The following is an 18,995-nucleotide window of genomic DNA, read 5'->3' on the forward strand; positions in this document are numbered from 1 at the left end:
ATGTTAAGTGCCTCCCCAACGGGAGCTTCCAAGAAATTCCCTCCTATTGCTGTGTCTAGAACAAACCTATGCCAAGAAGTAATACCAACATAAAAATTTCTAAGCAAAATAGTGGTGGATTGCTTCTTGGTGGCTCTATCATGAGAATTTTTAATTCTATACCAAGCATCTTTCAAACTTTCTCCAACCCTTTGTTTGAAGGTGAGAATCTCTCCTTCGGGTGCAACACTAGAGGCAAAGGATTTAGACATACTGACTAAAAAAAGCAAAGTAACTATTTTTTGTGGTTTTTGGTATAAGACTCTAAAGCAAAAACTAAAAAGCAAACTAACAAGACTAAAAAGTAAAGGTAAAGGATAGCGTGCAACTCCCCTATCTTGAAGACTGGAGTCCCCGACAACGGTGCCAGAAAACTTTGCTTGATGACGAGATGATGTATATACTTCTGCACCTCGTTGGTTACCCCAAGTGGAAGGTTGAGATGTAGTCAGCAGCAACTTTTCCCTCACACGGGAACTATAAGGCAACTCACTAGCTGCGCCAGGAGGCCGCCTGGGTGGGGCCCACCTCCTTTGGTGCCCTTCTTTGGCCTATATTTAGTCCTCCAAGAGGAAACCCTATCACAACTTCCAGAATCGCGAATTTCTCCATCGTTCCGTCGCCGCAGCGCTTCCGAGATCGGGAGCGTCAGGAGACCTCTTCCCGGCACCCTGCGTGAGGGAGGATTGACCTCCGGGAGCTTCTCCACCGCCATGGACGCTTCCCGGACGTGCCGTGAGTAATCCTCCTTGGACCATGGGTCCATGACCAGTAGCTATGTGATGTCTTCTCTCCAATCTTGTGCTTCAATGGTTAGTCCTTGTGAGCTACCCTACATGATCAAGGCATCTATGTAATTCTCTTCTATTGCTATGTTCGGTTTTTTGGGATCCGATGGATTATGAGATTATGTTCAGATTGTTATGAGTTATATATTTGATTATCCTTTTATATTATGTTCCTTAGTGATTCATCATGTTCTCCATGGCTATTTATTGCTTTGGCCGAGTAGTAGATTGTAACTCCAAGAGGCAGCATTATGCATGATTGTGGGTTCATGCCCCTCGATGTCTAGCTTGAGTGACAGAAACATAAGACTAGGGGATGCGTTGTTGCCACCAGGGAGAAAACAACGGTGCCTGTGACCACAGTTGCAAGGATTGTTTACCTTACGCATAGTTCGTTAATGCAGTTGTCCGTTGCTTTGAGTTTACACTTTGGGTGGGGCTCGCAACTTAATACCGACGAGATGTTCTGGATAGATATCTCAAGGTGGATGATTAGTAAGTAGATGCTGATGACTAAACGGTCTACTTGTCTTGGCGTACTGCCCATTATTATTGAACCTCTAACTATCAAGTAGCATAATTAGCATTGCGGTGCGTTCAAAATTCTGGCAATTGCCCAACTGTGATTTGTTTACCCAAGCATAGTTGTTTATCGTCTTTTGGTAGAGAGACATCACTAGTGAACATCATGTGACTCTGGTCCATATCATCATCATTGTTTACACCTCCACAATTTACCGTTTTCATTTACTTTTCCGTTGCTATCTCTATTACTTTCCCTCTTGTGTTTTGATCCTTTGCAAACTACAAGGCTGGAGAGATTGACAACCTCTCTGTACTCGTTGGGAGCAAAGTTATTTGTTGTGTGTGCAGGTCCACGTCTTCTGCTGACCAGGACAGGAGACAACTACTTGTTGAGCCTAGGAGTCCTCCTTGTTCGATAAAACTTACAGTCTGTGTGTGAGGGAAAACTTGTTGCTGACTACATCTCAACCTTCCACTTGGGGTAACCAACAAGGTGTGAGAAGTATATACATCATCTCATCATCAGGTGCATCTTGTTCCTGCTGCTTACGGTTGCTCTGCACTCCTCAATCTTTGAATTATCATTATACCAAGTGAAAGAGCTACGCCCATGAGCTGCTGCTTGTAGGCGTCATGTTCCTAGGGGAGGCCAAAGTTGCAACCTGCTCTGCTTACTCTTCTCATTCTGTTTTCATCCATAGAAAACCGAAGTTAGGTCGAAGTTACAACCTAGATGTAGTAGGTTAATGTCAAGTAGTGTATGTTCAGAGAAATGCAAGTTTAGAGATATAGAGAACGTGCAACCTCACACGTGGATTACAAACATGTTTCTTGGTGTAGTCATATGTAACAACGACGGTTGTATGTAGTTGTACTAATTGCATATATTTTGGACAATACTTGTGTGTAGTTTTCTGATAAAGGGTGGGCACTAAAATAAGCTGTTGTGAGCAACATCTCGTCTTCCGTACATCTCCTTTGATCAACATCTTACGGCTCCATCGTCGAGCTCTACTACATTTTAGGTGTATTGCGTTGGACCATAGCCATGTTGCGCCATCAATGGGTGGTCAATGAGTACGGAAGTCAATTTGGCAATGGTTAGCATGACGTATGTGCGGAACGGGATTTTGAGTCCCCATTTTGAATCAATGCAGTTTGTTGCCTATGTATTCCACAATCTTAGGTTTTATTCCATATTTACTTTTGCATACATGCTTCATGTACGTCACCTTTGAAATTGATGAAGATATGAAAAGCATTGACGTTCTTTTGATTCATACAATTTTTGTAAATTAGTACATGTGAAGAAGAGATATGTACCCAACTTTTTTACTTTTATTTCGTTTATAGATTATGTTGAGTCATTTTACATAGGAGGCGGGCCACACTATTCTTGTGTTCTTGAAAATACAGAAGGTGTGTTTGGCAGTTTGTTCTTTTGGCTCAATCAACTACAAATATAGTATAACTTATTCACTTGCCAAAAACATATTCCAAAAATTGCAATATTGTATTAACCTTTCGATTCAATCAACTATAACTAATCAAAAACTTGATGATTAAATTACTTTGGATAGACACACTGAAAAAATAGGAACACTGTTGGCCAGAAAACATGGGGCTGCACATTAGTGTTGTCATATGGACACAATGTGAATTGTTATAACATGATATTTTTATGGTGTTAAAATTCCACCAACTATATGGCCTATAACTCTACACATCCTAATTTCTAGCTCAATAGATCTTGCAAAATTTGTCTAACCACCCTATTTTTTCATAAAATGAAGTGTTGTTGTTTGTTTGTTTGTTTGTTTAGATGTCCTACTGTTAATATTTTGTTATCTCACCTCAGTAGTTTGTTAGCTAAGCTCTACAAGATTTGGCTGCACTTTATATGTTACTACAGTTATATGATGTTGAGACACATGAGTTTTTATGCATAGTATGCATAGTACTAAACAATTTGTCTCCGCCCTCTTGCAAGTACGAGTGTTGAATCTCTTCAGCAAGTTTTCTTTATCCACTGTTCAACAAGTGTGCATTGTTTCTCTACTATTCCCCTGCTAGTCGAATGACCGTGTGTTGTTACGGTCTAAAAAATCAAACTGATCCGATAATTGTACTTATTTTATATGTTTATCCAAGAACACGATGACATGTTGTGTTCATGCATATACTCACAAATGTTGATGCTTTTATCCACTTATTTATTTTCGGCAGTTCATATGATTGTTAACCACGCCTCCTTGAAAGAAGATAAATCAACGTCTCTCTTCTCGCCCCACTTTCACTTCACCTCCGATGTCTTCATTTATGCTTGCCCTAGCATTCTCCTAATTTCATTTCTTAAAAAGCCCATCATATGGCTTTACCACCACCTAGGATATTTCTCAACCTTAGCAAATCTCACGTACTATAAAAATTGATGGCCTTCTTCAACCTTAGCAAATCTCACCTGCTACAACCAAGAATTTTTGGCACATTAAATTCCATATTCATTAAGGAAATATGCATTTAGTTCAATGTCAATCTTTCTCTCTCTTTAGGGCATCTCCAACACAAATCCTCAAACAACCCATAACCGTCCGGACTGCAACAAGGATCATGTCTTTATGACCGCAAAAAATGTAAAGAACCATAAATAGCATAGAGTTGAAAAAGTCACACAAAACATCCGTTGACACTTTTGTGTCACCAAGAAACGTATTTAAAGAAAACAAATGTGGTGAATAGTTGAGAAAAATCAACTAAAACAAATACCTAATTAACTAAAATTTCATATTCTGTAACTTTTCCCCCATTTTATTGCGCTATGCACACTCCCACATGATTACTTGTACACATTTTAATTGTAGTACATGGTTGATATGAACCCACAATAAATGTCTTCATTGGGCATCTAACACACTACTTCTCTCCAAGAAATTATTTTTGGCGAGGTCTTTCCATGTCTATGGAGATGAGGAAGAAGTTGGTACACACGTTCAACATCGCCACCTCTCTCCCTGCCTCTGTCACCCTACTTCACCCAGGAAGCTTATTAAAACAATACCTAGGCACTACGAAGAAAATATAACTCATTTACATTAGAAGATTTGTTCTAAGTGCCATATGCTTCTAATTGCAATATTTCTTTCGCCCAAGATATTTTGACATTTTACATGTGTATGTGGAATTTATGCATCTCATTAGCATGAGATTTGTTAGCTCATTGCTCAGAATGATTTATATATCAAAAGTTCATGTTCTTAAAGGAAATTATAAATTATACTAGTTGACAAGCTAGCATAAGTTGCACACCATCGGTTACAAGAATGTTGGGGGCCTTGTGCAATATGTTTTGGGGTTAGAAGGAAGTCTACATAGGGGAATAGTAGAGAAACAATGCACACTTGCTGAAGAGTGGATAAAGAAAACTTGCTGAAGAGATTCAACTCTCGTACTTGCAAGAAGGGCGAGACGGATTGTTTAGCATTGTACGTACTATGCATAACAACTCCCTTGTCTCAACAACATATAACTGTATTAATATATAAAGTGCAGTCAAATCTTATAGAACTTAGCTAACAAAATACCAAGGTCAGATAATCAAATATTAATAGTAGGACATCTAAACAAACAAACAAACAAACAAACGAACAAACAAACAAACAACACTTTATTTTATGAAAAATAGGGTGGTTAGGACAAATTTTGCAAGATCTATTGAGCAAAAGATTAGGACGCATAGAGTCATAGGCCATATAGTTGGTGGAAATTTAATAGCATAAAAACACCATGTCATAAAAATTCTCACTGGGTCCATATGATAGTACTAATGTGCAACCCCATGTTTTCTGGCCAGCAGTGTTCCTATATTTGCAGTGTATTTATCCAAAGTAATTTAGTCATCGGGTTTTTGATTAGGTATAGTTGATTGAATCGAAATGTTGATAAAATATTGTAATTTTTAGAATATTCTTTTGGCAAGTGAGTAAGCTCTATTGTATTTGTAGTTTATTGACCCAAAAGAACAAACTGCCAAACACACCTTCTATATTTTCAAGAATAGAAGAATAGTCTAGCCCACCTCCTTTGTAAAATGACTCAACATAATCTATAATCCAAATAAAAGTAAAAAAGTTGTGTACGTATCTCTTCTTCGCATGTACTAATTTACAAATTATTAATGAATCAAAAGAACGTCAATGCTTTTCATATCTTCATCAATTTCAGAGGTGATGTACGGGAAGCATGTATGCAAAAGTAAATGTGGAATCAAACCTAAGATTGTGGAATACATAGGCAGCAAACTGCAACGATTCAACATGGGGCCTCCAAATCCTGCTAACATTTGCCAAATTGACATCCGTACTCATCGACCACCAATTGATGGCACGGTGTGGCTATGGTCCAACGCAGCCGACCTGAAATGTAGTAGAGCTCGACGATGGAGCCGTAAGATGTTGATCACAAGAGATGTAGCAAAGACGAGATGTTGCTCACAACAACTTATTTTAGTGCCCAACCTTTATCAAGAAATTGCACACAAGTATTGTCTAGAATATATGCAATTAGTACAACTACATCCAGTCGTCATTGTTACATATGACTACATCGAGAAACAGATTTCTAATCCACGTGTGAGGTTGTACGTTCTCTATATCTCTAAACTTGCATTTCTCTGAATATAGACTACTTGACATTGACCTACTGCATCTTGGTTGTAAGTTCGACCTAACTTGGGTCTGATATGGACGAAAAACAGAATAAGAAGAGTAAGCAGAGCAGGTTGCAACTTTGGCCTCCCCTAGGAACAAACCGCCCACAAGCAGCAGTTCATGGGCATAGCTCCTGCACTAGGTACAGTGAAAATTAGAAGGCTGATGAGTGCACATCAACTATAAGCAGCAGGAACAAGATGCACCACACAAGGGGAGAACAAGAGCATCAGAGCATAATGATGGGAGAGGCACCACCGCCCATGACCTCAGGCAACCCACGGTTGCTCCATGGGTCTGCCCCCCCCCCCAAACACCTCAGCCCACCGACCGCCACGCCACATCGGTTTGTCTCCCCTGCGCTCCCTCGACCAGTAGTGTCGTGGTGTTGCATTTGCCTCCCACCTCATCTTCCTACTCACGTTCGCGTTCCTTCCGCAACAACAACAACTAGAATCAGAAAAGGCCTAAGAAAACAAAACCCAGAGAGAAGGAGAGGAAGGGAGATATAATCAATTAATCGTATAAATCGAGTGAAGTACAATGACCTCGTGCACTTCTTGTAGCGGCTTCTTCAGACCTGTCGATGTCGGCTCTCCGTCGTCCACAACAGCATGACCAAGTCACTTGTCTCCCTGTGTCCGATCTTGTGTTGTGCGCCCGTGCCCACCCCGTCTCTGTTGGGATAGGAGGCAAGGCATCTGGGGAGGTTGGGGCTGGATGGCTGTGCCGGGGCTTTCGGCCGAGGTTGGGAGGCTCTGGGTGGTTGCACATATGGAGGTGGCACATATTGGGTGACAAACCCTAGGGATACCAGTTACTGCTAGCTGTCTAGCCCTCAGGGCCAGCCCTGCACTCGATTAAGGACGCTGTGCAGTTTGAGGTGAAAGGTGACGAGCGCCGGATCCACTGCCTCAGTACAACCCACGCAGAGGGGACAACACCCGTGCATTGGCTCACGGTTTGTCATAGGTGCCACGAAGGGCGTGGCGGCATCGTGGCCAAGGAAGAGGTGGTGGTGTCTAGTGAGCATGGCGTTGGGGTGGTAGGACGGAGGAGATCTACACTGCAACAACGACATATGGGGAAAGGATATCGGTGACTTGTGCCTGGATTGCCAGCTGCGACTGTGAGAAGAAGTATGGGGTGGAATAGATGGGCGTGTGTGCGTTGGTTTCAGACGGTTTGATCGTGGGGCAGAAACGTGGGACGTGAATAATGTGAACGAGGGAGGTACATCGGTGGGAGGATGAGGCCGAACAGTCACGACGCTTGATTTCCCTTTAATAGTAAAGATGTGGACTTCCTTCTAACCCCAAAACATATTGCACAAGGCCCCCAACATTCTTGTAACTGATGGTGTGCAGCTTATGTTGCCTTGTCAACTACTCCCTCCGTACCATAGTATATGACGTTTTAGCAGTTCAAAACATCATATATTATGGTACGGAGGGAGTATAATTTAGAATTTCTTTTCAAAACATGAACTTTTGAAATATAAATCATTCCGAGCAATGAGCTACCAAATCTCATGCTAATGAGATGCATAAATACCACATACACATGGAAAATGTCGACTTATCTTGGGCGAAAGAAATATTGCAAGTAGAAGTATATGGCACATAGAAGAACACTTCTATTGTAAATGAATTATATTTTATTTGTAGTGCGTAGGTATTGTTTTAATAAGCTTCCTGGGTGAAGCAGGGTAACGAAGGCAGGGAGAGAGGTGGCGGTGTTGAACGTGTGTACCAACTTCTTCCTCATCTCCGTAGACATGGAAAGACCTCGCCAAAAAGAATTGCTTCGAGAGAAGTAGTGTGTGAGATGCCCAATGAAGAAATTGATTGTGTGTTCGTATCAACCATGTACTACAATTAAAATTTGTACAAGTCATCATGCGGCAATGTGCATAGTGCAATAAAATGGGGGGAAAGTTAAAGAATATGACATTTTCGTTAATTAGGTATTTGTTTCAATTGATTTTCCTCAACTATACACCACATTGTTTTTCTTTAAATATGTTTCTTGGTGACACAAAAGTGTTAACAGATGATTTGTTTGACTTTTTCTGCTATACGCATTTATGGTTCCTTACATTTTTGCGGTCACAAAGACATGATCCTTATTGTAGACCGGACGGTTATGGGTGGCCTGAGGGTTTGTGTTGGAGATGCCCTAAAGAGAGATAAATACTGACATTGAACTACATGCATATTTCCTTAATGAATATGAAATTTAATATGCCAAAATTTCTTGCTTGTAGCAGGTGAGATTTGCTAAGGTTGAAGAAGACCATCAATTTTTATAGTACGTGAGATTTGCTAAAGTTGAGAAAGGTCCTAGGTGGTGGTAAAGCCATATGATGGGCTTTTGAAGAAATGAGATTACGAGAATGCTACGGCAAGGATAAATGAAGACATCCGAGGTGAAAGTGAAAGAGGGGCGAGAAGAGAGACGTTGATTGTCTTCTTTCAAGGAGGCGTGATTAACAATCATATGAAATGCCAAAAATAAATAAGTGGATAAAAGCATCAACATTTGTGAGTATATGCTTGAAAACAACATGTCATCATGTTCTTCGATAACACATATAAAATAAGTACAATTATTGAACCAGATTGATATTTTAGACCATGACAACGCACGAGCATTCGACTAGTAGTGAGGTAAAATCCGCGACCCATGAATTATCTCCCCCCACTACTCCTAACGCGTGGTTTAATGATCCACTGTTATTATACCTTTTTTCTAGATTACTGCCTCTTTTGGTTCTTGATGTAATATACTCTCTCACTAGGATGGTCGTTTTGCCTCTGACGTGTATATGCTCCCGGATAAACAATAAATCCAAAATTAATAATGTATAAAATTTAAAATTTCTAGTTTTTTGGTAGATGCTCTTACTAATGTAATAAGAGTGCTTTAGAGTGTTTCCTTGGTGAAAAAAAAATTAAATGTAACATTTGGAGTTAACATTTGCCCTTCATTTTTTTTGCACATGTCAAATTAACTAATCTCTCTCCCTAAAAATTTGCATGTAGCATTTTGGTGTGACAATGAATACATCTATTTTTTCAAGTTTTTTGTACATTTTGAAAAGATAGTTTTGGTGTGCATGTACATATGCTCCAAGAGACGAATTGGATTTCTGTGTCTCCGTTCCATTCTATGTTCATCCTTAGTAAATTTATTTAATTATTTGACACAACTTATAATTATTTACCACTAACTAAAACAATAACTATAAGTTCTTACCCATTTTTTTCAAGACTTGGTCCAACTTGAATAAGTTTTACGCATGACACAGCTAGAACTTTAACTAATTTTAGAAGGGGGAAGTAATTTTTGTTGACCAATAAAGAAGTGTGGTAACGTAAAACAAGGCAATATTTACCTCTTTCTAGTAGCAAGCTTTGCCTTTTTCTAGGCGAGAGAGAAAGACCAAAATTACTTGTTTAAGTAAAGGAAGACCAATATTATTTATTTTAAGCAAAGAAGACAAAAATCACTAGAACAAATTATACGAAGCAGGCCGAATGGTCCAAGTTGATGTAACATTACCTTGGTCATGGGCCAAGCCAAACCAGCTCAAATTATGTCCACGTATCGGAATGGCCATCTAAGCGGCAGTCACTTTGTGTGCGATTTGGACCACGAGAAGGAAAGCGATCCATGAGGAGATCTTCTAAAGTCCTTTAGCGACACATACCTTCGTCCAATGTTTTATGTCGAAACTCCAAAGCATTGAAGTGTTGTCTAATACAACTGTGTTGAAAGCACATGCAAGGCAAGCAACTGACTCTGTCCCGTCCTAGAAACCTCCACCGCAGGGCAAGGCGAAAATAATGGTAGATGGTGGCATTGATTATAATCGTGGTGTAGGGGTAGCCGCAACAGTATGCAGTGATGAATGTGTTATGTACTTGGGATCGTCATCGTTGGTCATTCCAGGAGTTCTAAATCCGGCAGTATTGGGAGCTATTGCTTGCCGTGAGGCACTTGCGTTGGCCGAAGATTTATCGCTACAAAATGTTATGGTGGCTTGCGATTGCAAACAGGTGGTGGATGATATTAAAGGATTGTTCACCAGTTTCTGATACTACAGAGCGAAGTAGAGCAGTTTGGTAGCTCACGAGGTCATAACCTTGAGGTCGTGAGTTTGATTCCCGTCTCCGCACATAGCAGTCTAGCAAAATTTGCCATATGATGCCTCATTGATTGGTTGAAAAGATTGAAAGAAAACGTAGTTCTGGGGATTATGCCTGTTGGTATCGATTCCAAATAGGTGTCAAGTGGAAGTGCAGTCATGTGTGCATGTGAGGCATCCTAACGAATGACCGATTTGAACCTTGTTCCTACACGACCTGATCAAATTGACCAGGCACTTTCCATCTATCTTCATTGTTCAACTCTTTGATGAAAAGATGAAAACCCCGAAAAAACATGCCCTTCCATCACTTTGATAGATAGGGAGGGAGGGCAGAAGCCTTTGGTGTCCCTTTGAGTCAAGAATTGAGGCTTCACAATTCCGAGCCAATATTTATCTCATGAATTGGGACTAGGGAGCTTATTTATCGGTTATTAGAGAAATTTATCTTTGGAGTTCGACTTTTAATAGGTGTAGTTTCTTTTTTGAGAGTAGAGCATCAAATAGAGATGCACGTAATCTTGATAAATACTCTCATGTTCTTGATCAGGGTCGCCATCTGTGGTTATTATCTCCTGCAACTGCTACGGATCAGCCGACTAATCTTATGAAAAGATCAGCTGGCTAACGAGCCGTCTCATTAGACGCACATAGCCCATTGGATCAGAGCAAACACAGTCCTCGTCTTTTCCTTTCTTTCGCATCCATGACTTCAAAAAAACAATGGCTAGAGCACCGGGCCACCAACCCCTTGATACGTCTTCAACGTATCTATAATTTTTTATTGTTCCATGCTGATATATTATCATTCTAGAATACTTTGGGGTATTTATTTACCATTTTATATTATTTTTTAGCACTAACCTATTGACCTAGTGTCCAGTGCCAGTTCTTGTTTTCTGCATGTTTTTCAATTTGCAGTTTTCCATACCAAACGACGGCCAATTTCCCTAAAAAAAATTGGTGATTTTTTCTGTACCAAAAGAAGACCAACGAGCATTGGAAGAAGGCTAGAGGCCTCACGAGGGGCCCACAAACCAACAGGGCGTGGCCTGGGGGGTGCCTTGATGGCTTGTATCTCCCTCGTGGCCCTCTCGACTCCGTTCTTTGGCTTATAAATTCCCATATACCCTAAAAACACCATAGGGAGTCCCAAAACACTTTTTACGTTTCCGCAAGTCTTTGTTCCGATGGGAGGCCATTTGGAGCTTCGTTTCGACACCCTGCCGGAGGGGAGATCTATCACAGAGGGCCTCTTCATCAACCTTGTTGCCCTCACAATGATGTGTGAGTAGTTCACCATAGACCCGCGGGTTTATAGCCAGCACCCAGATGTCAATCTCTCTCTCTTTGATCTTCAATACAATGATCATCGCGTCTTCGCTTTGATCCATATGATGTAATTCCTTTTGTGTGGTGCGTTTGTTGGGATCCAATGAATTGTGGGTTTATGTTCACATTATTCATGATAAATATTTGAGCATCCTCTCAATACTTATATGATTCTTATGTGCATGATTATGTTAGCCTCGTAATTCTCTCCGATCTATTGAAATAGTTTGGCCAACTAGATCGATATTTCTTCGGTGAGAGAGGTGCGTTGTGGTCGGTTCAACCTGGAAAATTTCTATATCCCGGTGACAGAAGAGGACAAGATGCATCTTTGTGTTATTGCTACTAAGGATAAAAATACGGGGTTTATTCATATTTCTTGAGTTTACTTTGTCTACATCATGTCATTGTTCTCCATGCATTACTTGGTTTTACTTAATACTCTAGATGTGTGCTGGATAACGGTCGATGAGTGGACTAATAGTAATAGGTGCACGTAGGAGTCGACCTATTTGTTTATGGCCGTGTTGCCTATATACACATGATCATTGCCATGAATACCACATAACTATCCACTTTTCTGTCAATTGGCCAACGGTAATTTGTTTACCCACCGTATGCTATTTTTCATGAGAGGTGTGATTAGGGAAAACTATGGCCCTCGGGTCTATTCACAACATATTGATGAAACCTCCAATACCTTGTTGCCACTTACTTACTTTTATTTTATCTTTCTATCTACAATTATCTACGCAACTTATTTGCTTGCAAATAACAAGACAAGAGGATTAACAACCCTCTTGCCCGTGTTGGGTGCAAGCTGTTTGTTATTTTGTGTGCAACCGTTGAAGATGGTTGTGGTTGATATTCCTATTGGTTCAATAAACCTTGGTTTCATAACTGAAGGAAATACTTACCCACATTATGCTGCAATAACCCGTTCCTCTTCACGGAAAACCCAACGCAGATCACAAGTATCACGAAGGATTTCTGGTGCCGTTGCTGGGGAATATCATCATCAACTATCAAGTAAATCCACACAAAATTTCATTCACTTGTTCCTCTTTTTATTTGCTGGTATATTTAGTTTGTCTCATAAAAAATAAGAACACACTAATATTTATCTTTGCTTGTTTTGCTTGTCACTAGATTGCATCTTTGCCCTCTAGTTTGCTTGAAAGTTGCTATCATGTCTGAGTTTGAAGTTAGTAATGCTTTCGCCTCTAGTGCGGAAACCCTTGATTTTCCAACTTCACCTTGCGATGAGAATGATAAAATAAATTTTAATGAAGTTGCTAATGAAGAAGTTGATAATCTTGCGAATGATGATACTCCTAAGGTGGAACCTATTATGGAAACTAAGACACTCCGCATAGGAGGTGGTAATACCATTGGAAAGAATGTGATCCAAGATTTTTTTCACTTGTGCGGGATCATTACCTTTGATAGGAGGTTCTAGTTTTGCTGGAACTACAAGTTATGCAGATGCAATATCTTTGCTTATAGCACAATTGGAGAGACAATTTGTGCACATGCATCCTTTTATACAATGGTTGTTCCTATAATTCTCTAATATCCATGAAGCTTCCACTAAACTCTAGCTACTATATTACTTTGTCAAGAATTTAGTAATATCATACAATAAGCTAGGGATATGTTTTCTCATTATAGGGTTAATGGTGAGTGCCCACCCATAGAGGGAATTCTGTATGAGTTGGAATAAATAAGAAAACTAAGATCCATGTACTATGTTGCTTATGATGAGAACCTTAGAAAGAAGGTACCGCTTAATGTCCTAGTTGACAAAATTTCTGGACACAATGATCAATTTGCTATACCAAAACTTAAATTGGATTATGATCTTCACACAAAAATAAGGAAATACCTCCATAGGAACCTATATAATGAGGAACTAACTATCACTTACAAAAACCCAAGGAAGAGCCTCATGTTCCTCCCGAAGTGGACCTTTCGGATCCTAATGTTGTGCTATTTAGTCCCTTCAATTAGTTTTGTCTACCTAACATAAAGCTTGCTGCTAAAAGAAGGGAATATGATTATAGCATGATGTATCGTTCTTACAAAAATGACAACACTTGAAACTATGCAATATGCCTAGCTAGGGGTGTAAGACAATAACGCTTGTTGGGAGGCAACCCAATAATTATCTTTAATTTTTTGCATTTTATTTTTTTGTTAGTTTGTGATAACATGATTATTACATCTGTAATGATTGTGCTTTTATGTTTTAATTAGTTTTTTTGCCAATTAAATCCTTTGGGATGGTTTGCATTATGAGTAGAATCGACACGGTGCAAAAACATAAACTTTGACGTCCAGTGCAGAATTTCTCTAATTTTACTCGAACGTCTTTTTAAGCTGATTTTTACACCGTATTGCTATAGAATTCCTCAAGTCTCCCTATTTTTTAAGAAATGTTTGGAGTTACAAAAGTATAGGTTCGTTACAGATTACCACACACTATTCTGTTTTAGTCAGATTCTGTTTTTGCATGTGTAGTTTGCTTGTTTTGATGATGTTATGGATTGTATATATTGGAAATATGCCCTAAAGGCAATAATAAAGTGGTTATTATTATACCCTTGTTCATGATAATCTTTTATTATCCATGCTAGAATTGTATTGATTGGAATCTCAAATACATGTGTGGATAAATAGAAAACAAATTGTCACTAGTGAGCCTCTAATGGACTAGCTCGTTGATCAAAGATGGTCAAGGTTTCCTGGCCATAGACATGAGTTTTCATTTGATAATGGGATCACATCATTAGGAGAATGATGTGATGGACAAGACCCAAACTATGAATGTAGCATATGATCGTGACAGTTTATTGCTATTGTTTTCTGCATGTCAAGTATCTATTCCTATGACCATGAGATCATGCAACTTACTCACACCGGAGGAGTACCTTCTGTGTATCAAACATCGCAACATAACTGGGTGACTATAAAGGTTCTCTACAGGTATCTCCGAGGGTGTCTGTTGAGTTGGCGTGGATCAAGACTGGGATTTGTCACTCTGTGTGACACAGAGGTATCTCACGGCCCACTCAGTAATACAACATCACAACAAGCTTCAAGCAATGTGACTAAAGAGTTAGTCATGGGATCTTCTATTACGTAAAGAGTAAAGAGACTTGCCGGTAACGAGATTGAACTAGGTATGGAGATGCCGATGATCGAATCTCGGGCAAGTAATATATCGATGGACAAAGGGAATTGTATACGGGATTGATTGAATCCTTGACATCGAGGTTCGAACGATATAGATCTTCATAGAATATGTAGGAACCAATATGGGCATCCAGGTCCCGCTATTGGTTATTGACCGGAGAGTGTCTCAGTCATGTCTGCATAGTTCTCGAACCCGCAGGGTCTATACACTTAAGGTTCGGTGATGATATAAGCACAATCGAGTCATTGTGTTGGTGACCGGAGGTTGTTCAGAATCTCGGAAGAGATCGAGGAACTCTGGAATGGTACAGAGGTGAAGATTTATATATAGGATGAAGGTCATCCGAGTCTGTAAGTGTTCCGAGGCGTATCAGGGAAACGACGGAGTGCCAAAAGGAGTTTCGGGGGCCCCCGACAAGTGTCGAGGTGCCTCATGGTACAAGGAGAGGTGGCACACGAGTCCACAAGGGGCTTGGCACCACCCACACCTCATCCCAATTCGGCCAAGGAAGGGCGTCACCCCTAGGACAGGCGGCCAACCCAACTTGGGTGGCAAGGCACCTAGGTGGGAGGGCCCACCCTGGCCGCTGCCTCCACCTTGGCCGCTGGCCCCTAGGGGAAACCCTAGGACGCCCTCCCCCTCCCTTCCTCCTATATATAGAGAGGGGGAGAGAGGGAAACAACAGACCAACGTGCTACGACGCAACTCCTCCTCTCCCTCGTAATTCTTCTCCTTTAAACATCATGCGATGAAGCCCTGCTGAGCTGTCACCACCATCACCTCACCACACCATCATGATGTTGGAGGACTCGGGCTTCTACTTCACCATCGCTCGCTGGATCGAGGAGGTGAAGGCGTCGTCAAGCCGTACACGTGTTGAACGCGGAGGTGTATTCCGTTCAGCACTTGATCGGGAGTTCGTGGGACGAATCATGATTGAATCGCAAAGACGTACCACTACATCAACCACATTTTTGAACGCTTCCTCTTAGAGATCTACAAGGGTATGTAGATTCAATCTCTCCTCTCGTAGATGTGCATCTCCTAGATCGATCTTGGTGAGGGTAGGAATTTTTTGTTACCCATGCAATGTTCTCCAATAGTATCGGGGGTATAAGCCATGGAGCAGTTAAGATATAGTACCCTATGCCAAAATAAAATAAGAACCAATTTGTAACAACATCTGAAAGTATTTGAATGTTGCTTATACTAAGGGATCTCACGAAGTTTTGTTGAGTTTTATGTGATTGAAGTTTTCAAGTTTTGGGTATTGTCCCGATGGACAAAGGATTTAGGAGCACCAAAATCCTAAGCTTGGGGATGCCCAAGGTACTCCAAGGTAATATTCTAGGAAGACTCAAGCGTCTAAGCTTGAGGATGCCCCGTAAGGCACCCCCTCTTTTTGTCTCAATCCATCGGTATGTTACTTGGAGCTATATTTTTATTCATCACATGATATGAGTTTTGCTTGGAGCGTTGTTTGATTTTGTTTGCTTTTACTTTAAGTTTTCCACAATCATTGTTTGCTGGACACACTTATTTGAGACAGATATCACATCATCACTATTTGTTAGAATACTCTATGTGCTTCACTCATATCTTTTGAGCTTAGCACTTGCTCCAGTACTTCAGTTCTATCTTTTTGAGCACGGTGGCGTGTAGATTTTACAGAAATATTATGCTCTTGTTCTGCACTTACATTTGCTTGAGAGTTGGACAAATAGTGACGGTAATTTGCATGGGTCATAAGACTAGATAACAAGTAGTGAGTCTTCAATAAATGATGATAAAAGCCATCGTGTAGAACATATAGAGAAATTATGGTTTAATGATATTGATGTGATGATATGAAAAAGGTGTGGATGCATTATTGTTAATTCAGATAGGTGTCGATATTAAGAGATGTTAAACTTGTTCATCTTAAAAGTTAAAGGGCATGGTGATGATGTGTGAGCATTTCTATTCCTCGTTGAAATCCTTGTGTTGTTTTGAGTTGAAGTCGCGCGATGGTTAATTCCTACCAACCCTATCCCTCAGGGCATGTGAATAGTACTTTAATTTATGCTAAAACTAATAAAACTTTGCAATAAGTATATGAGTTCTTCACGACTAATGTGACACCACGGACATACACACTCTCACCTCCTCACATTTGCTAGCCTCTTTGGTATCGTGCATCACCTGTTCTCACCTTGAGGATCGATGCAACTTTCGTCGGTGCATCCAAACCTCGTGACATGACACACTCTTTTGCACATAAACTTTTTTCTATATCCTCCTCAAAACAACCATCATACCTACCTATCATGGCATTTCCATAGCCATCCCGAGATATATTACCATGCAAATGCCATCGTCACTTCACATGACTAGTTTGTTCATCATCATAATGCTTTGCATGATCATATAGAGCTGACATAGTATTTGTGGCAAAGCTACCGTTCATCATATTTTTTATACATGTCATGCTAGATCTGTGCACATCCTGGTACACCGCTAGAGGCATTCATTTAGAGTCATATCGTCCTATTAGTTTTCATATTGAATTGTAAGTAAATAAAAGTGTAATTATCATCATTATTAGAGCATTGTCCCACTGAGAAAATACAAATGGGGGAGGCCAAATGAGCCCACCACAATAAAAAATGAATGAGAGAAAAAGAGAGAATGTACTTTTCTACTATCCTTTACCACACTTGTGCCTCAAAGTGGCACCTTGTTCTTCATATAGAGACTATCATGTTATATCATTCGTATGTTAGTGGGAATCACTTTTTCATTAACTTGGCTTGTATATTACGATGACGGGCTTCCTCAAATGTCAGAGGTCTTCATAAGCAAGCAAGTTGGATGCACACCCCACTTAGTTTCAGTGGAGCTTTCATACACTTATAGCTCTTGTGCATCATTTGTATGGCAATCCCTACTCCTCGCATCGATATCTATCGACGGGCATCTCCATAGCTCGTCGGTACGCCTAGTTGACGTGAGACTAAATTCTCCATTTTTACCCCTTTGAAACCTACCACCATATTTTATTCCACCTTTAAGCTATGTCTAATGGTTCACGCTCGTGTATTGCATGGAGAATAAAAAGTTGATGCATATTGAAAAAGTACGATCCAATTTCCCGATTTGGACATCACGGTGCTTGACATTTGTATTAATGTGGTGAAGATGGAGCTATGCCTTGCTAATATAATAAGATGGATAGGGGGTAAAACAATCTTTGAGGATCGTATACTTAAAAAGCTTAATGATTTTCCGATTATACCTATAAGTATCGCCATGTTAATATTTGTTAATTCATCGTTTTTCAATGAGCATACATGCATAAGGTTACATTATGGATAGCATGTCACATCAAAGATTCTGTTTTTATTATTTACCTACTTGAGGACGAGGATGAATTAAGCTTGGGGATGCTTGGTACGTCTCCAACGTATCTATAATTTTTGATTGTTCCATGCTGATATATTATCATTCTAGAATACTTTTGGGGTATTTATTTACCATTTTATATTATTTTTGAGCACTAACCTATTGACCCAGTGCCAGTGCCAGTAGCTGTTTTCTGCGTGTTTTTCACTTTGCGCGTTTTCCATACCAAATTCGGCCCAATTGCGCTGGAACTTTTCGGTGATTTTTTCTGCACCAAAAGAAGACCAACAAGCATCGAAAGAAAACTGGAGGGCTCATGAGGGGCCCACGACACGACCTGGGGGGGGGAGCTCATGGCTTGTGCCTCCCTCGCGTCCCTCCCGACTCCGTTCTTTGGCTTATAAATTTTCATCTACACTAAAAACACTAGAAGATGTTCGGAAAGACTTTTTAAGCCGCCACAAGTCTCTGTTCCCGCGGGAGGCCATGTGGAGCTTCGTTCTGGCACCCTGTTGGAGGGGGGATCGATCACGGAGGGCCTTTTCATCAACCTTGTGGCCCTCACGATGATATGTGAGTAGTTCACCACAGACCTACGAGTCCATAGCCAACACATATATGGCAATCTCTCTCTCTTTGATCTTCAGTACAATGATCATCGCATCTTCATTTTGATCCATATGATGTAATTCTTTTTGTGCAGTTCGTTTGTTGGGATCCGATAAATTTCCAGTTTATGTTCAGATTATTCATGATAAATATTTGAGTCTCCTCTAAATACTTCTATGATTCTTATGTACATGATTGTGATACCTTCGTAATTCTCTCCGATCTATTGAAATAGTTTGGCCAACTAGATCGACATTTCTTCGGTGAGA

This window comes from Hordeum vulgare, chromosome 6H, assembly GCF_904849725.1.
Source record: "Hordeum vulgare subsp. vulgare chromosome 6H, MorexV3_pseudomolecules_assembly, whole genome shotgun sequence".
NCBI lineage: Eukaryota > Viridiplantae > Streptophyta > Magnoliopsida > Poales > Poaceae > Hordeum > Hordeum vulgare.